The following is a 19,640-nucleotide window of genomic DNA, read 5'->3' on the forward strand; positions in this document are numbered from 1 at the left end:
AGCATTATAGAGAAATTAAATGTTAATAAAAATGGACTGTTCAAGATATATTAGTGAATGACAAACAATGGCTTGCCTAGAATTTTTTCAACACTAAGCATGGTCATGGATCATAAAGTACATATGTGACATTTGTGCTTAAATTATTTGGCAAGATGCCATGTCCAATGATTGTGATCTTAAAAAATTAGTTGTCATAGTGTGTGGTAGTGTGCCACAATTGTAAGGACTGTTTGAAAAAAATTGATTGAGATTTCTTCAATGTTGAATATGGAAATGGATCACAAAGTAAAAATTGACATCTATGGTAGTGGTATCAAATTCACCTCAAACTACTTATGAATTAGTCATTAATGGAGAATGTTGGAAATGATGGCAAAGCTCAATAATTTTTATGTTAGAAAATCTGTCTAACAAAAGGAAATCCCAATAGGAGGATAACTTAAATGTATATGAAATAAATGTAAAATGGTAATGTGTAATAGTCTTGTGAAAAGTCAATTTATCTATTTGAAAAAAAATTAAACCATCTTATTGTTGATTGTAGGTAACAATGCAAAGTTAGGTCGAACAGATTGCAAATTACTTAATTATTGGTTTATTTCTCTATAAATATATTAATATGAACAAGGAACAAAAAAATATATACTCTCAATAAAATGGTCTAGAATATTGAGTGCTTTAAGAAATATTGATTGTAAATGGAGATAAATCTAATAGTTAGATTTATAATTTCATTTATTTTCTACATTATTAATTTTATTAAACATAATAATATCTTTTCCAATCTTTGTACATTGTGAAAAAAAATTAAATACTTTTTATTAGGTAAAATGTGATATTATTATTATATATTATTATATAATAATGCTAAATAGATTTCTAAAGAATATATAAAAATATTTACATAATATTAATACTTAATAGAATTGCAAATAAATTAATCTATATATTTTAGAACAAGTCTCATGTGGTAGAGTTTGCTACTTTCCAATAATATTGTATACAAGTAATAAATATAAAAAATAAAAATAATTATTTCAACAACCTAGATTGTTAGTAAAATTCTATAAAAGAAATCATAAATTTGAAGTTATATGGTTTTATGTGTCATAGAATCAATCACAAAAGACAAAGAAGTTGACATGTTGGACTATTCATGGAAATTGGCATGATGAAAAGAGAGAGGTGAAAGGTGATCCTTAACACTTTGGATCACACACTACATATTCTCATTGATTGACAATTGGTAGCAAAAAGGAGGAAAAGACTTGAAGTTAACATAGCAAAGAAAGATCATTGGTAGTCTAACACCAATTGAGACAAGGTAGTTAATACAAATGTCACACCTTTATAGAGGTACAACATGCAATCTTAGGTGGAACGAATGGATGTTAAGACACCATTGATGTGACATGATAAAAGGATAGAGAGGAAGTGTGGTGTGACATGTCTACATATTAGAACCTTTGGATACGAAAGGGTTAAAAGCTAGATAATAGGAACCTAGCTAGGCTAGTAGGCCAAACCAGTCTAGTTACCTATGAGTGGGTAGTCACAAGTTTATTATGACTTACCTATATGAGAAATTCAAATTTGAATACATAGATTGAGTGAGATTTTGGATATTTTTTTGGAACCCAAAATATATAGTGTAAAAAGGTTTTGTACATGAGAATTATGTACATTGTTGATATTGTGAAGAGAGACTAAGAGAAAGAAAAAGAGTTGTAGAGCTAAGGAACCAAATAAAAGATATGTTTCTAAAGATAGAAAGGAACAAGAAAGCTAAAAAGATGATACATAATTATTCACAAGTCAAACCAAGGTAGAAGTCAAAGATAAGAGGATCTCAAAAGATTGAACAACTAATATACAAGACAAGTTCATCATTCTTTAGATCAACCATTTAGTTTTATTTCTTACCATCACATCTATGCTTTAATTGTGAATATTTGTAAATCCTCTCACAAGGTACCTATTAGGAGTGTTGTAAATCCTCAAACAAGGTAATCTTCACAGGCTTATTGTAATCTCAATAGATTACCAAAAGTTTTAATAGGATAAGTTCTAAGAAAGAATAGTGTATCTCTTAATAGGGTAACCTTTTATCTGTAGTAAAAATCTAGTGGGTATATTAATCCACTATTGTTTTCATCCTCCCACTGAGGGTTTCCACGTACAAAAATTGATCTGCCATTAATGTATGCTTTCTTATGTGAGCTTGCATGGTTATATATTTTTGTTTTTATAACCATATCACTATTAAAGATTCTAACAATTAAAATATTTAAGATAGTATCTCAGCTGACTAGTTCTAGACTAAGTATTGATTCACCCCCCCCTCTTACTATCAGTTTGGAGAACATGGTCAACTAAGCCAAGCGTCAAAACCATATATTGACAAAATAAAAATACTTTCCATATTTATTTCCATGAAAAGAAAAAGATTCAACCATATTTTTGAATAAAATAAGAGAATACAAGAGTCCATGATCAAGAATTTTTTTTGACCAAAATTATTTGAGCACACCATAAATATCTCAACACAAGGTATTACTGAAATGTCCCTTTTCTGATTTTGTATGATATTTCACACCTCTAATCAGATCTTTAAGATCAAACAACTAATATCACAAAGATCCACCAAATTTCTCAAGAAACCCCAAATCGGGTATGCTGAAAATAGTGCCAAAAGCTTCACAACTTCACAAATTATTAATAAATCTGAAAATGGACATTTTTAAAGATATTTCAGCAGCATAACAGCCTACAAAATGAAATTTCCAGATCCATATAGCCTTTACACAATAGTTCACAAATGTAGGACAAAAAACTATGCTCATCGGGCTCCCGAAATTAACACAAAAACACACCCAAAAACCCACAAAGCTGCATTGTTTAGCACAAAGGAAAAATCTGTATGAGCATGCACATGGAATGGCTTCAAACTCCCATCCTTAGCCTTCTTGGAAACCTAAAAACTCCCATTCTTGGGTCTCCTTGGAAACCTGTAAACTCCTGTTCTTGGGTCTCCTTCTCCACAAGTTTGGCAGCCTCTGAAGAATAACTAAGAAATGAGCAAAATCAAGTTCTGGTATCAGCCCAAAATGCCTCCAAACCCCTTAAAAGAGGGCATAACCGTAACTCACGTCCAAGAGAGGTTAATGAAACATATTTTAATAATAATTTTCATTTATTAGTCCAACAGTTTCCAAAGATTAACCCCCTTTTTTTCGAAACTTCACTTTCTTGGGCCTGTCTGCCTTAGCAAAGATTATTATTTTTTAATTATTTGAAAAGGGGACATGACAAGTCCTCCCCTCTCAAAAATTTCTTTTCCTTAAGAAATGGCTGAACAATAAACCAATCAATCCACCTGGATCCCAAATGTAGTCATGAACTATACTATTGTCAATTAACACAGGCTCTTGCAATATCCTCTGCAATATAACCAAGAGGAATCTGTAATCAAACTGACAATTACTACTCAACCAAACTCCAAAGTCACAATGTCCACAGTTAGAAACCCATGAGACACAAACTCTTAGAACATCAAAACCCAAGTAAAGTGGAAAAATCAAACCACCAACACAGTAAATACCATCAACACATCCCACTGGCCTATATGAAATGTACAATCCAACTCTACAACAATGGTGAATGCTCTCAAATGAAACTGTACCAAGTATGGAGAATCCACACACTGTACAAATCTTGCAGTCAACACAACTCTACAAATCACTGACCACTGTCTGATAACCATAACTCCCATGCACCCCTAATGGTAAAAAACCATCACAAGATAAACAGCAAGAAATGGAAACCAAACCAAATTTTTCTGCCATCAACTCCTCAACACAAGGATCAAATGCTAACTGATGTACATACCCTGCAATATAATGTTGATAAAAAAAATGAACCTTAGTCAACAACTCACCATGAACAAGTGATACAACCCACTGTGATTGATCACCAGCTAAGTCAAGAGATGGCATAGCCAAAGGAGTAGAATCAATAACAACACCCGTTGAAGCATCACTCCAAAACTCTTGCTCTAAGTCATGTATTATCAAGCTATCAACTGCAGAACCTATCACCATGTTGTGCCCATCACAGCTCTCATCCCAATGCATCAAACTATCCCATAACTGATGATAAGCATTAGGAACCAAAGTACATCTCTATATCATCATCTCATCAAAATGGTCATCAAAGGTAATTTGATGAGTGTACCTCATAGTGTAATGTCGATAGAATTTGCCAATCTCAGTCAGTGGCTCAGATTGTAATTTAGATGAAACTAACTACAATCAATCACTAAACAAGTTGGAACTGACTACTACCTCTAAAGACATCACCAAGGGAGTAGTATTACTAGCAAGAACCATGCCAACTATCAGCTCACCAACATCACACATGGTATTTGATACAACATCTCTAGTCTTCGTGTCATTAGTGGTAGAGGTCACCACCATGTCAGGCATACCACAAAAATCTGCTACAGCACCCAACTCAATTGAACCTGACTCTAGTGGGAATGAACCTGATATGCCAATGTTAGTATCAAGGATGGATGTATCCCCATCTCCACTGTCTCTAACAATCTTGGCCATTGTCATCCTCAGATCACTAAACACCACAGCTTGTGACTATATAGAATCAGGTAAAGATTGTAGTCGCTCTAACTCCATGGTCACCTTAGCCAAATGAAACTATGACTCCTTGAAAGCCAACTGTGTACTCTCAAGAATCCCAGAAGTCACCTCAAGTTGCTTAGTAAGCTCACTCACCTCATCTTCCTTGGCCAACAATGCATCATATGTTGTACTGCCCCACTCCATAAGATAATCTCTGTCGGCTACCAACTGCATATAATTCTATCTCAAAATCTGAATAGCCTCCCATAAAGAGTGGATCTCTGTCAAGGAAAAATAACTACCTTCCTGCTCATCACTAGTAGGAGAACCCCATCCATAAATTGCTAACAACTGACGAGCAACATTGAAATGCTGGCAAGTGATAGCAATGTCTCAGTCACTAACTCTCAACTGATTAGACACATGATGGCACTGGCTTGACTATCTCCTACAAACCTCCTCTGATGCACTATCTAAAGGAGTATCCTCAAAGTTACTAGTCTCTAGAGTATTACCATCCATATCCTATGAATCAAATCTAAAGCTCATATCAACATATGGAGTATCAAAAACATTAGCATTGCTGTCCAACTCCTCTATACCCAAGGAAACTAAGTCTTCAAAACTGCCCACTGCATCCTCCTGGATGTCATCAATGCCAATATGATCTTGGGACTCATCTATACACACTGCCAAATATGAAATATCATCAACACATTCCAGCAAGTATGGTCAACTGGATATATGAACAAAGCCCAACATCGGTGTATAAAAACTAATACAAACATCGGACACGATATTGGCACAAGAAAAGACAACACCATGTAATCTGCTAATCAAATCCATGATAGCACCTAGACAAACACTGCTAACAAAAAGTGTTAAAGATCTCCAGTCAACTGAATCCCAAATGCCAATATAACAATCTCGAGTCCATATCCATAAACTAGAATCAACTGGTAACTCAAGAAAACTCCTCACCTGAGTAATATGACCAATACCAACTAACTCCACATACTTGTCATGATGAGATAATGAAGTCACAATACTATCTTTGTTCACCTTCAGCTGGCTGGACAAATCATGTGAAGTACTACCAGCCTCAACCTCATGTGATGAAGCATCTAACTGTGCCTAGTACTCTTTCTCAACAAAGTCATGAATGCTCAATGTTTGCTCATCTCTACTAGGTATCTTACCATCCTACACAACAACATCCTCATAATCATCATCTAAACCCACTACACTGTAGTCACTGCCTGTTGTAACTATACCATCCTGAATACTTGTGGCATCACCCTTTGATGACTTGTAAACAATTATCTCAATTTGAGTATCAAGTTGACCGTTACTATCAATCTGTGTAATATCCTTTCCCACCACCTCCTGTGGTAGAGTAGAATCTGAGACCTCTGCCTGGCTATAAGCTAGTTTCTCAAACTCCTCATGCAAGTTCTTGGTAATTGTGTCATCTTCCCTGTGAGAAAATCTATCAAATAGAAATCAATTCAACTTATCCACCTTAGCTGGGTCACACAACATGTCATTCATTATATGGTGGCGCTCAACCAACTGTTCAGAAATGTCATGGCTTATTTTTATAAATTTATCTCGAATGTCTAAATAACCATCCTTTCTACTATTTTGACTCTGGATATCAATTGTCCAAGATCGTGTCCTCTGAGACTCTGTACTATACCTATCCATTCTGGATAAAGTAGAGTGTAACCCCAATAGGATATAACTTCTTCAAACACCAAGAACTCACATGCAAATGATTAGAAGTAGTATGCAACCATAGATTTTGACATGCAACTGATTAAAAGCAACATGCAACCACCAAATTCACCAAGAACTAGCATGCAAATGATTAGAAGTAGCATGCAACCATAAATTTTGACATGCAGCTGATTAGAAGCAACATGAAATCATAAATTATGACATGCAAGATCTGGGTAGTTGTCAAAACTAACATTCAAGATCTAGGTAGTTGTCAAAACTGACATGCAAGATCTGGGTAGTTGTCAAAACTGACATGCAAGATTTGGGTAGTTGTCAAAACTGACATGCAAACTTCTACAACTACCAAATTCACCAAGAAATAACATGCAAATGATTAGAAGTAGTATGCAACCATAAATTTTGACATGCAGCTGATTAGAAGCAACATGCAACCATAAATTATGACATGCAAGATTTGGGTAGTTCTCAAAACTGACATGCAAACTTCTATAAACCCTCAGGCTAGCAAGATCATGGCTCTGATACCACTGAAATGTCCCTTTTCTGATTTTGTATGATATTTCACACCTCTAATCAGATCTTTAAGATCAAACAACTAATATCACAAAGATCCACCAAATTTCTCAAGAAACACCAAATCCGGTATGCTAAAAATAGTACCAAAAGCTTCACAACTTCATAGTTTATTATTAAATTTGAAAATGGACTTTTTTATAGAAATTTAAGCAGCATAAAAGCCTAAAAAATGACATTTCTAGATTTGTATAGCCTTTACACAACATTTCACAAATGTAGGACAAAAACTATGCTCATCGGGCTCTCAAAATTAACACAAAAACACACCCGAAAACCCACAAATCTGCACTATTCAGCACAAAGGAAAACTCTGTATGAGCATGCACATGGAATGGCTTCAAACTCCTATCCTTAGTCTTCTTGGAAACCTACAAAATCCCATTCTTGGGTCTCCTTGGAAACCTGTAAACTCCCGTTCTTGGGTCTCCTCCACAAGTTTGGCAGCCTCTGAAGAATAACAAAGAAATCAGCAAAATCAAGTTCTGGTATCAGCCCAAAATGCCTCCAAACCCCTTAAAAGAGGGCATAACCATAACTCACGTCCAAGAGAGGTTAATGAAACATATTTTAATAATAATTTTCATTTATTAGTCCAACGGTTTCCAAAGATTAACCCCCTTTTTTCCGAAACTTCACTTTCTTGGGCCTGCCTGCCTTAGCAAAGATTATTATTTTTTAATTATTTGAAAAGGGGACATGACAATTACATGAAAATAAGAGATAATCTTGTAAACAATAACTAGAAAACTATTAGCAAGTTTTGACAACCTTGTCAAAATAATTCATATTGTGTAAAAAAAAAATCATTGACATAATGTATTATGTAAGCAATTACAAAACACTAAAATGTTGGTCAACTAAGTCAAGGGTCAACAGGTTGTCCTAGAACACAAATTAAATACAAATACATAAATTAAATGCCAAAGTTGACCTCTTATAACAATTAAATTCTCAAAATTGATGTTTGTTGGTTTGGCATACCTCATGCAATTCTCATAGATAACACCTTGTATTTTAAAAATCAAATAGTTGATGAATTATGTGAAAAATTTCACATTATACAGCATTCTTCATCTATTTATTATCCCCAAGGCAACGGCCAAGCAGAAGCTACCAACAAAACTATCATCAACATCCTCAAGAAAATAGTCAATGATACTAGAAGGGATTGGCACTTACAGTTAAACCCCACCCTTTGGACCTACAGGACAAGTGTTAGGACACCTATCGGAATGACACCCTTCTCTCTGGTTTATGGCTGTGAGGCTATTCTCCCTTTAGAAGTTGAGATCCCATCTTTGAGAGTTACTCTTCAAGATGTCCTATTAGATGAGGATTATAGAGTGGCCCATCTAGAATAGCTAGAGTTATTAGAGGAACATCAGTGTACAACCCATGACCACCTCAAGCTGTATCAGAACAGATTATCAAGGCATTATAACAAAAAGGTGAAACCTTGTGTTTTTCAGACTGGTGACCTAGTGATTCTAGAAAACCCCAAAAACTAAGCAGCAAGAGAAAAGAAAGGGAAATGGGAGCCTAATTGGATTGTTCCTTACCTCATTATAGAATCCTTTAGGAGTGGTACCTACCGAATTTCAGATTGTGATGGTACTGAATTAGCAGAACCTATCAATAGCATCCATCTTAAATGGTTTTATGTCTAAAAGCTTTGCAAAACATCAAAAATACCAAAAAAAAAAAAGAATTTTAAAAATTGCCCAAAAATACCAAACAAATCTAGCAATCTATCAAAAATGTCAAAAACAATCAAAACATTTTCCAAAAGTTCATAGCTAGCCCAAAAGCATTTTAAATGGGGGCAATTCATGTCAACAACACCCCAAAAATTCCTCTCAATTTCTCAATTTGACTGCACAACAAGACAACAAATCCTAACACACCCTGTTAATATTAAGAAGAAGTGTGGTAATGTCTTGAAACATAATTCCAGGCTTAGGAAAATCCAACAAAACTCAGATAGCGGAAGAGATGTTGCAAAGCCAACCGTCGCCTTCCTTCCATGTGGCCATTATTAATGTAAATCAAGAAGGATTTTTAGTCTTATTTAAGTTGCAATGGCCATGATTAGTCTAGCCTCCTTTGAAAAATATGTCAATGCTATCTTGAAAGCCTAGATATCCGTCAGACTCTTTCACCCTCACTTAACTAGAGGTACAAAATAAGTAGGTGTAAGCATGTGAGCTTAGCCTTCCCCTCTAACACCTTTTTCAAGGCCCAAGCATCCTTTTTGGACCCCTCCAATGCCTTTTTAGGCCCAAAGCTTCTTTATTAGGCCCCTCTAGTGCCTTTTTCATGACCCAAGCCTCCTTTTGGACGCCTTTAGTGCCTTTTTAGGCCCAAAGCGCCTTTCTTAGGCCCCTCTAGCACCTTTTTCAAGGCCCAAGCATCCTTTTTGGACCCCTCCAATGCCTTTTTAGGCCCAAAGCACCTTTTTTAGGCCCCCCTAGTGCCTTTTTCAAGGTCCAAGCATCCTTTTTGGACCCCAGAGCCTTTTTAGGCCCCTCCTGGGCCTTTTCCAAGGCCTAAGTGTCCTTTTGGACCCCTCTAGCACCTTTTTCAAGGCCCATGCATCCTTTTTGGCCCATTCTAGCACCTTTGTAGGCCCAAAGAATTTTTTTTAGGCCCCTCAAATACCTTTTTCAGCCCAAACGCCTCTTTATAGGCCCTGTTTCATCATTTTTCAAAACCCTTGATGTCCTTTGGACCCCCAACATGCCTTTTTCAGATTAAAAATGTCTTTTCAAGGCTCTATTTTGCATACTTGAGACCCACACATCCTCTTTTGGGCCCCAACGCCTTTTCATAGGCCTCAAAAATTCTCGTCTTGTCACACCCGTAGAGAAACGTCCTCCTATTGGCATTTTTATTATTTGTCCTAGTTCTCCATATGCACACAGACATTATTACTAGCCCATCATGGTCATCCTCACTCTCCAGATGGTATTGTTCCTTTTTTTTATTAGAAGTTAAACCGTTCCAACATTTATCTAAAAATCACAAAAACATTTAAATATTTGCAAAAATTGCAAAAACATCCAAATATATTTCAAAAATACCAAAAATATACATGATAATGCATTACAATCAATATCAGTTCCCGCAATGACAAACATCAACTTTTTATTCCACTACGACAACATTAATTATGTTACACCCGAAAAGGTATAGTGGATTATTTATTTTGGCTCCCCGGAGGAGGTGGCATCACAAGATGTCCAATTAATGGTGTCTCTTCTGGCCTAGCTCTAGATGAAGAAGCTCTCGATGTCAACCCCCAATGTGTCCATACCGCTTCCATAGGAATTGGAAACCTTTCGCCACATAATTGCATGTTTAACAGACCTATAAATTCTTTATCTATAAACTGTGTCTCCCATCGGTCCTCATGTGGGAATGCTTGTTAATAACATCCCATCCAATAAGCAGCTTCTTGTTGTACCTTGGTCGTCTGGTGCATTTCCACAAACACATTCACCACCAACTTGCTTACCCCTTGTGCAGTGATCACTCATTAGGCCACATCCTGCTCCTGTTGCATTTGATCAGTCATCATTTGCCAACGCTCCACGTCTACTCTTTCCTCACCCAAACATTGTTGTAATTTCCTCACCTTCCCCTCACTTAATGCTAACCATTCATGCAACTTCAATGCCAAGGTGTTTACCTTTGCAATTGCTTCCCTAAACGACTCAGCCTGTGACTGCAATAACAATAGCTCATTCTATGCGCTCTCCAAACCTACTTGCACCATCTTCATTGATTCTTGCAACCATTGCGACTTTGATCGTTTGGCTCACATTCCTGCATCGCTTCCCTCTACCCGTGCATGTTCCATACACAACTCCATCTCTAGTGATTGCACTTGCCCCCACTCTGCATCTATCATTGCCTGTAGTCACTTTGCCTCTATTTGTGCTCCATCCTCCCAAGCCTTCTCCATCAATCCTAACAAAAATGTGACCTCCTATTCAACATTTTTCACTCACACTCTCTCTATCACCAACAGTTTTCATAATCCTTCCACATCCCGTGATGCTTGGTCACTATCCCCCACCTCTAGCTGCAGCTCCCCTACATTTACAACACTCACCCCCCCTTTTGTTGAACATCATCCCAGTGTCCCAAGACTAATCCACTATCATGTTCCACTCAGTACTTCACCACCACTAACACCTCCCACATCCTTCATGGTCTCTCCAACAAATTTTTTAGGAGACTTTGTTTCCCTAGCTTCCTCCTCTGCTCCTTACATACTCTTCATCTTTTCAGATGGACTATCCTCCACCTACATCTTTGGCCCATCATCTGATGCCTCCTGCAGTGCTTGCTATGCTACAACATCATTAAAGCTAACAAAGGCATGTCATCCATCTTCATTCCCCCCTTTGGGTTGTGTCAGCCTTTTCTCAGGTTGGCTTGTCTCACCTAGACCAGAAATTATCACTTGGAGTTCTAGTTGCTCCACCCCCTCCTCAGAAGATCACTTAATGCATTTTACTCTCCGCCCTTGCCTCATCCACCTCCCTTGTTTAACATCACTCTCTTGCTATGACTAATCTGGTGAGCCCGACATACTTTTACTTGTATGATTCCCACAACTTCTCACTATCCCCAGTAAACATATTCTACTATTTGCTTTACCTTGATTCATTATCACACTATCCATCTCCTTATAGCCATCATCCACTTGATTCTCGTTCTGTACCAATCTTCTTTGTATCCACTCTTCGCATCCTGCTCCACTAGTACCTGGTACATTTGACCTTCAGCTCTAGCATTCCATCACCCAAATTTTTGTCGAAGCACACCACCCATCGGATCCTATTGCTAGATATCCACTGACACATCCCACACTTTTTCATCCACCTAATGCAACAAAGTTACTCCCTGATAGACCTAAATGACACAAACAAAACAACATGATACTATTACACACAACTGGAAGCACACCTAGTTCACACATAATGATTTTCTATGCTATCATGTGCTTTTAGTATATCAATGATGTGTTCGACTAGAGGTATTGGGATAAAGTCATGATATTTTCTTGGTTTTTCACTGCTTACTTCCTATGATCTTTTGGTTCTGCACATTATTAGTGTCCACTTATAAGAGCCTCCTCTCTGATGGAATGCCATGTGTACCTCGATCAATTTTTTGTGCTACCTTAGGTGAGGTCTTTTATCTGACATGTGGCTGGTTGGTGTCCCATTTTTAAAAAAATTTCGGTGGCTATAGGTTTTGTTTCTTCATGATTGTCATGTTTTCTTGTACATTGTTCCTCTTTGTTGGTACTTCTTGACATGACAAAGTATTCATATCCCCATAGCTGAGTTAGTGGTGGTTGTACTCAGTCACTTTTATCACTTGCTCTATGATTACAATTAGTTTTCCTTTCTTTAAAAAAGTGACAATTAGTTGCATTCATCTAGTCTACATTTTTCATCTTGGTTTCCTTGCAAAAAAAATGGTGGGTACACAATTAGGTTACCATTCACTGACATTACTCATTAATTTCACGACTGGTTATAAACAACACATGCCACACCATCAACAAGCTTATGAGCACTCATGGAATTTGTTTCTTTACCTCATCCATGCCAGCATTGCATGTCATAAATTCCCCATCAGCCTGTGCCACCTCATTTGCTTCCTTACATGGCTTTTGAATCCCAAACAATCTCATTTAACCACCTTCCACCTTCATTCAGCTCATTGCATCACCTCTTCTCATTCTCTTTCATTTCACCATTTCATCCCTTCATTTAGTGGCTTTTGAATTGCAAATTTTGACATACCAACTCAAAGCCTTATCATTTCTATAAATTCATAAATATATAATATTTATAAGAATCTGAAATTAACATGTTATGGTAATCTAGCTGATACAATATTACCTAGGCAAATCCCAATTTTATCCTTACATCATCCCAACGACCGGTCTGATGGAAGAGCTTCCCTAGCTACCACCCTTGGAATGTCAATGAGTTGCTTGTAGGGATGGCCTTTACAACATTTTTTCTATTTCATGATCTTCCACAGAGCTACTATAGTAGCCTTTCCATAGAGTTTCCCTCATCCATGTACACTGTTGGATCCGCTTCAGACAAAAAGGTGGTTGAATAAAATTATAGCCGTAATGAATATATATAAAGGATGTGATGGGCATATATTAAGCACACTCATATTTATAATGCAAGAGTTATTTGGGGGAAGAAATTGCACATTAGATACTTGACAATGGAAATTCTTCTATAGGAAGTAAATTGAATAAGGGCACTACCATCATTGCAACGTTGTAGCACATCAAAGCTTTCTTCCTTGCATAGATGGTTTGCATTGCAAATTTATTTTCTATGAAATTTAACATCAAGTTTTGTTTGATAATGCTACAAGGGAAGAAATTGGAAGCAAAAATAAGGAGGAATTGGGTGAAGTAGATCTTTAAGCTCAAAGAATTTACTATAATGATGATCTCTACCATAAAGGGTTTCTTTGTAGCATCAGTATACCATTGAAATATTATTTGGACTAAATTAGGTTGAAGATAATTGCATGAAGGGTATCCAACATGTGTTTGAACTTAGCACCTAGTTCCAACAATAGTTGTTTTTTCATAGATAGAGTCCCTATTTATTGCTAAAAATAGGCAACTAATTTCTATTATAGTTTTATTTTTCATGATTGTATTTGTACTTGTATTTTTCTAGTATAAGTGTTGGAATTATAATAGAAAAGGTGAACTTTTGAGAGGGGGGGTGTGAGTCAGTAGTTCAAACTTGAACACATAAAAATTTCACCATATATCCATCTCATACAGTCAATAGATGAATTGAAATAACATGTAAATCATATACATGTAAATCATGTAAACATAAAATAACACACACACATTACATAATATATGATTACCCAGAAACCCTCCAAGTGAGAAGGCAAATCTAGGGTGGAGATGACACCCATAAATCCTCACTAGTGTAGTAGTAAAGTGTATTTAATGAAGGTTACAATGTTTTGACCATTAAACATGTTCTACCCTATGAAACGTGTGCCCTATTACAGGCTTACAAAGACTATAATGTCTCACCTTGTTAGAGGATTTCAACACCCTGTTAGAAATGTTCATTGTTAGAGGACTTTAAATTACAACTAAGTAAGCACCTTGTTAAAGGATTTCATACAATATGTTAGGACTAATATGTTAAGAGATTTAATAGAAATCACCTATTAAAATGTATCAATATAGATCATGTGGTTGGCACTTGCTTTCCTATTAATAGATCACCTCTAAACAATGTATTCTTGATCCTTCTCGATCATATGTCTTAATGTTGTATCCTTTTTTCTATCCTTTGTTCTTCTCTAATTGATTCTACAATTCACTCTCTCTTCATAGCCTCTAAGTCACCATGAATGTCCTATCTATGCATGTAAACTACCCTCTTTGTTCCTTCAATACCTTACACATTCTCATTAGAAGTTTAGAATTCTTCCTCCTTAAGAAGATCCGGTAACTTAGGGTTATTAATGAATCTATAGCTGAGATTCATCCATTTTTTCACTTAAAATTTCCCATTTTTTTATCATTTGAATTTTATTACATAGGGAATTTAAATATAGATTCATCCTTATCTCAAAAATATCAAAATATAATCTTAAGTTGGCTTAAAAATGGTTCACATAGTTGTTTAGGTGGTTATAAGAAAATATGTTAAAATTGTTTCACTTGGCATCTAAAGTCTCTGATGCTCAGCATGTACTAATCTTTATATTGTAACTTGACATTTTCATTACTTGACAACCATTATTTACTCATCTTCTGTGTCACTCAGTATAGTCTATCTACTCAGCACTTGAGTGACTTGGCAAATGAGTGGTTCAACACTCACTATAGCTTGGCTTGGTCTAATATTTACATGTTGTGCTTAGGATGTATTACTAGTTTGGCATGAACTAAGTAAGCATCTAAAGTCTTTGATGCTCAACATGTACTGATCTTTATATTTTTTGGGCCCTTTTTTCTTTTAATTTATTTTTTTGCTCTTTTGACACACATAATTGTAGATAAATGATCTCCTACTGGAAAATAAAAAATGCCAAAATGTGCTGCTCGGAGTAAGCTTTCTAATGACTATAATTGTAATACATATTTTAATCATTAAGGCTTTCAAACATGAGTTTAACTCATCATAGGTTCATTACTGATTGAACATCAATTAACTTTGACACCTCAAAAAAATTAGTAAATTAGGTTAATTTTTTTTTGAAAAATATGTAGGAAATTTCTTATTGAGATAGCTTTCTATTAAAAAAAAAAATTAGGTTTATGATAAAATGAATTCAAATTATCTGTGTCAAATGGAAAATATGTCTGAATTATGATTCGTGTCACTTTAAAACTTCATAAACTATACAATATTCAACCAAAATGAATCAAACCAAATGCATCCTCTATGTATTGATGTTACAAATCTAACACCGAAATAATTACTTCATTATCATTTATAGAAAAAAAGTTATGTGTGTCAAATGGATTGTCACTCTTTAAAAATATTGAATTTTATTATGTACCAATTTTCAAAGGCGATGAAAAAATTGACATAAATAATTTTTTTTTAGATTTAAAAATATGGCTACAAAGTAGGAACAGAGTACTAAAAATCACTAGTTTATGTCATCTTGAAATTATTTATAGTTTTGGACATATAGTCACTCAAACATGACATTTGTTGCAAAAATATTGATTTTAGTGTCAAAATTGGTCAAAAACTGGAACCCATTATTATGGGATCACCCTAGTAGTCTTGCACTTCTAGTCTCTTGGGTGAAGAGTGATGGGTTACACAATTTAATGTACAATGAGAATATGTTCTCAAGTACCTTCTTCACATTCTCAACCTTAGTTGCCAATGCAACTTTAGATAGTGCTATGCCACCAGATATTTTCTCATTTACCTTGTTTTGGAACTTCTTTTTCAACCATTCTAATAATTTTGTAGTAGTATCAAGGTCTCCATTACTAGTGTTCTCCACTATATTTGATAGTTTTTCTAGTAGTGGCTTGGTCTCTTCTAGAGTTGGTAGACTAAATACATCTAAAAATATTTCTTTGATGTCCTGTAGAGCTTGCTTCTACCTATGCTCTCTCCTAAGAATTTCTTGATGCTTTTTCCTTTCTAGGGCCTGTTGTAATATTCCTATTTGTTCTAATGTCATTGTATCATAATCATATTATGATATAAAACTTTCTTCATCAAGGCTTACATCTCCACAATGAATTACCTCTTCAGCCTTTGATGAACTTGGGCTTGACACTGAGATCTATAGTGGAATAGCATTTGTGCTTAGCTTCTAGAGAGCTTGTGTGGAAGGAGTGCCAGATACTAGTAAGGTTACCAAGGCTTGCATGGTGGTTTTCTCCTTCAGTTGAGGTGTCATCTCACTCTCTTTAGGCTTACCCTGCTCTCCCATAGTGACTTGTCTTGCACCTTGTCCTTGTGCAGATAGGTCTATCTGACCTATTTCTTGTTGTCCTATAGTGGTGGTTTGTTCTTTTTTTTTTGTCCTCTCAATTGTATCAACCTTGGTAGATGTAGCTTCTAATATTTGGCCCAAAAGCTATACATTAATGACTGGAGGGATAATGGAAGGTGGTTCTTATGGATTCACTTTTTCCCTTTCAACATTAGTCATTGACCTTTGTAGTTCACCTATACTAACCAAAATAGGATTGCCACAAAGTTTGGCCTACAATGTAGGTTGATCTAATATCTTCTTCAAGTCATCTTTAGTAAGTGGATTGATGTTATGAGTTGATAGATTAGAAAAATCCTTGACAGTTATAGTTTTGGTAATCTTGGTTGTGTCATGGAGAGGACTAACACTGGGAAATTATGTGTCATGCACACTCTATTCTTCTTATTACTCAGGCTTATTTTTTTCCTTGCCATCTATTTCCAAATTAGTTTCTCTTTCAGCTATGTTATCTTTGTCATCATCTTCTTTTTCGTCATCTTTAACCTTTGAGGGTCCAACTTCTCCTTTCTTTACTATTGTAACCCATAAATGAGTTTCCATATTTTTGTTAATTTCTTGACAACATCTTCAATATTGTTTTATAAAATGTTAAAGGCTTTGTATTTAGGTGTGAACCTAATTGCATATTTCTTTACAACCTTAGAAATTTGACCCTTATTTAACTTAGGCATTACTTGGGCTAGTGTGGTCTCCCTAATTTGTCTTTCCAAATTTAGATAATAATGTCATTTATGGTCAACTATGTCATATAGACTCTTAGGTAAAGAGTTAGAAAATTCTAGTGGTGTTTTTTTAAACTTTGACATCATGACATATAAGGCCTCTTCCACTTGGTTTTTCTCAACTTTACCCAAATTATCAAAATTAACATGACTAAAACCTAATATATTTGCATATTTCTTAACATTTACATATAAATTATCAAGATCTAAGAGATGGTTGTGACTCACCACCTTAAATTGGTCATTGTCATCTGACTCTATCTACTCTTCATTAGAATCTGATTGTGTCACATACTTTCTTCTAGATCTCTTTTTCTCCTGACCTCCTTCTTGTATCTACCTTGTCTTTTCTTCAGCAATTTGTGTTGTAGCACATGTGCTGGCTCTTTTTGTAGGTGTAGTGGGCTTTGGCTGACTTGGTTTGATAGTTTTCTTGGTCTTTTCTATAGGCTATTCCTTGGCTTTCCTTTCCTTTTTCTCAGCAAGAGTAGGTACTTCCTCGGCTTCATCTCCCTTGATACCTTCAGTCTCCTCCTCTTCATTATCTTCTCCCATACCCTATGTCAATACTAGAGGTTCTTGTGCTTGAGTTCCTTCTTCCTCTTGTTGTTCTTCTTCTTCCTCCTTAACACCCCCTCCAAATTTTCCTTTCAGCTTCTTCACCATCTTTTACTTTTTATTTAGAGCCAAAATAGCCTTCAATTCCATGGTAATTTTGAAATTTACCATCTCATAGTTTCCAAAAAAAATCGCACTTTTATCTACCTCTTCTACAAGTAAGGTTGTGATGATTGCAAAGGATTCATCTACATTTATCTCATAACCTAAGGGTCTCAACCATCTTACCTTTGGTGTGGTAGCTTGTACAAATATATAACCAAAATCCACAAGAAACCATACATCATTATAATGTTTCTCAACTAATGATACAAGTATTCTTAGTCTCTCCTTCATTGACTTTTTGAAGTAACTAGTCATCAAGGATTCAAAATTTTCTCCTAGATACTCAATGTACTCATCAATCTATACTACAACTAATTTGTTAGTCTTTCATGCCACAATACCAAATGAGGGGCATTTTTTTTGCACATAAAAGAATATGAAAATCAATATAGAACCAAATTTTCATTTTGCACTCTTAGTTTTCCTTATTGTTCCAAGGTTTTCCATCAATTGTTGCAACTGTAACTCTGTTAGATCATATGTATGATCTTTCTTGAAAATATTTTAATCAACATCCATAGCTATGTAGGGTACACTGTTCAATCTACTGGATTGATAGAATTTATGTGATATTACCCTTACAAAAAAGTTATTAATAGGATCAGTGATTGTATCTACTATCATACCTCTTTTGTTCCAGATAGCTCTAGTGTTTTTTTCAAATACTTCTTTTGAATCCCTTCTTAATGTTTTGGGCTGATCTAGGGTTTGGTAACCAGTAACCCTATGCATTATTCTCTTAGTAATCTTAATAGGTCTATTCTCCATCAATAAGGAACAATCATGAATTATGCTAAGCACAATTCATTACACATTTGGAAACTCTAGGGCTCGTGTTAAACCCTTTTTCTTAATATTTTTATACTCTTCTTACAAAACACCATTTTCACATACCCTATTGTATACACCTTTTATTTCCATGTAACCAATGCTTCCTATCTTACAATTATAACATTTTCTCACATCTCGCACCATTATTACATTTGGAAGATCATAGACAATGTGCCAGAAGGGTCTTGCTTATATGCAATGTTAGGAATGGATTTAAACATGGGTTTCTTAACTTAATTACTCACTAACTTAATGTTCAAAACTTTCTTCCCTTCTATGTTCTTCAAGCTAGATGCCATAATGAGAAATTGGGGTTTATGAAAAACTAAAACTGCATAGCTCAACTCTTGACAAATACCTTAGAAAATCATATGAACTGGTGTGTGATTGTTACTAGAATCTCTTTACAACTACTTTCAATGGATTTATAGATCACCTTCTACTCTACTCATCCTCTCTTGAATTTTGAATGGTGAAAATTTGATAAAATTGATCAAATACCCTTGGAAACCTTGCGATAAATGTTGAGTGCTTGTAGCATTGTAAGCTCAACATCAACTAATTTTAGGTTCACTTGGCATTCATTGAAATTTCCATTACTTGGAAACCATTGCAAGCTTGACATCAACTAACATTCCACTCGACACATATAGGAAATCTTTTATTCTTAGCAACAACATGAAAAAACTAGATGATTTGTCTTGAATTTCTAACAACATCTTGTATCTTTGTTTATGGTAATATAGTCCTTTCAGTACTAGAACATTTTGGAACTGATGTATGTTATAAATTTTTAGATATTAGTCCCACATGCCTTTTGATTTCCTAGTTGGTGAAGTGTGAT

The sequence above is a fragment of the Cupressus sempervirens genome, chromosome 9, assembly GCF_028749045.1.
Source record: "Cupressus sempervirens isolate cs-2001-9-10 chromosome 9, ASM2874904v1, whole genome shotgun sequence".
NCBI classification, from domain to species: domain Eukaryota; kingdom Viridiplantae; phylum Streptophyta; class Pinopsida; order Cupressales; family Cupressaceae; genus Cupressus; species Cupressus sempervirens.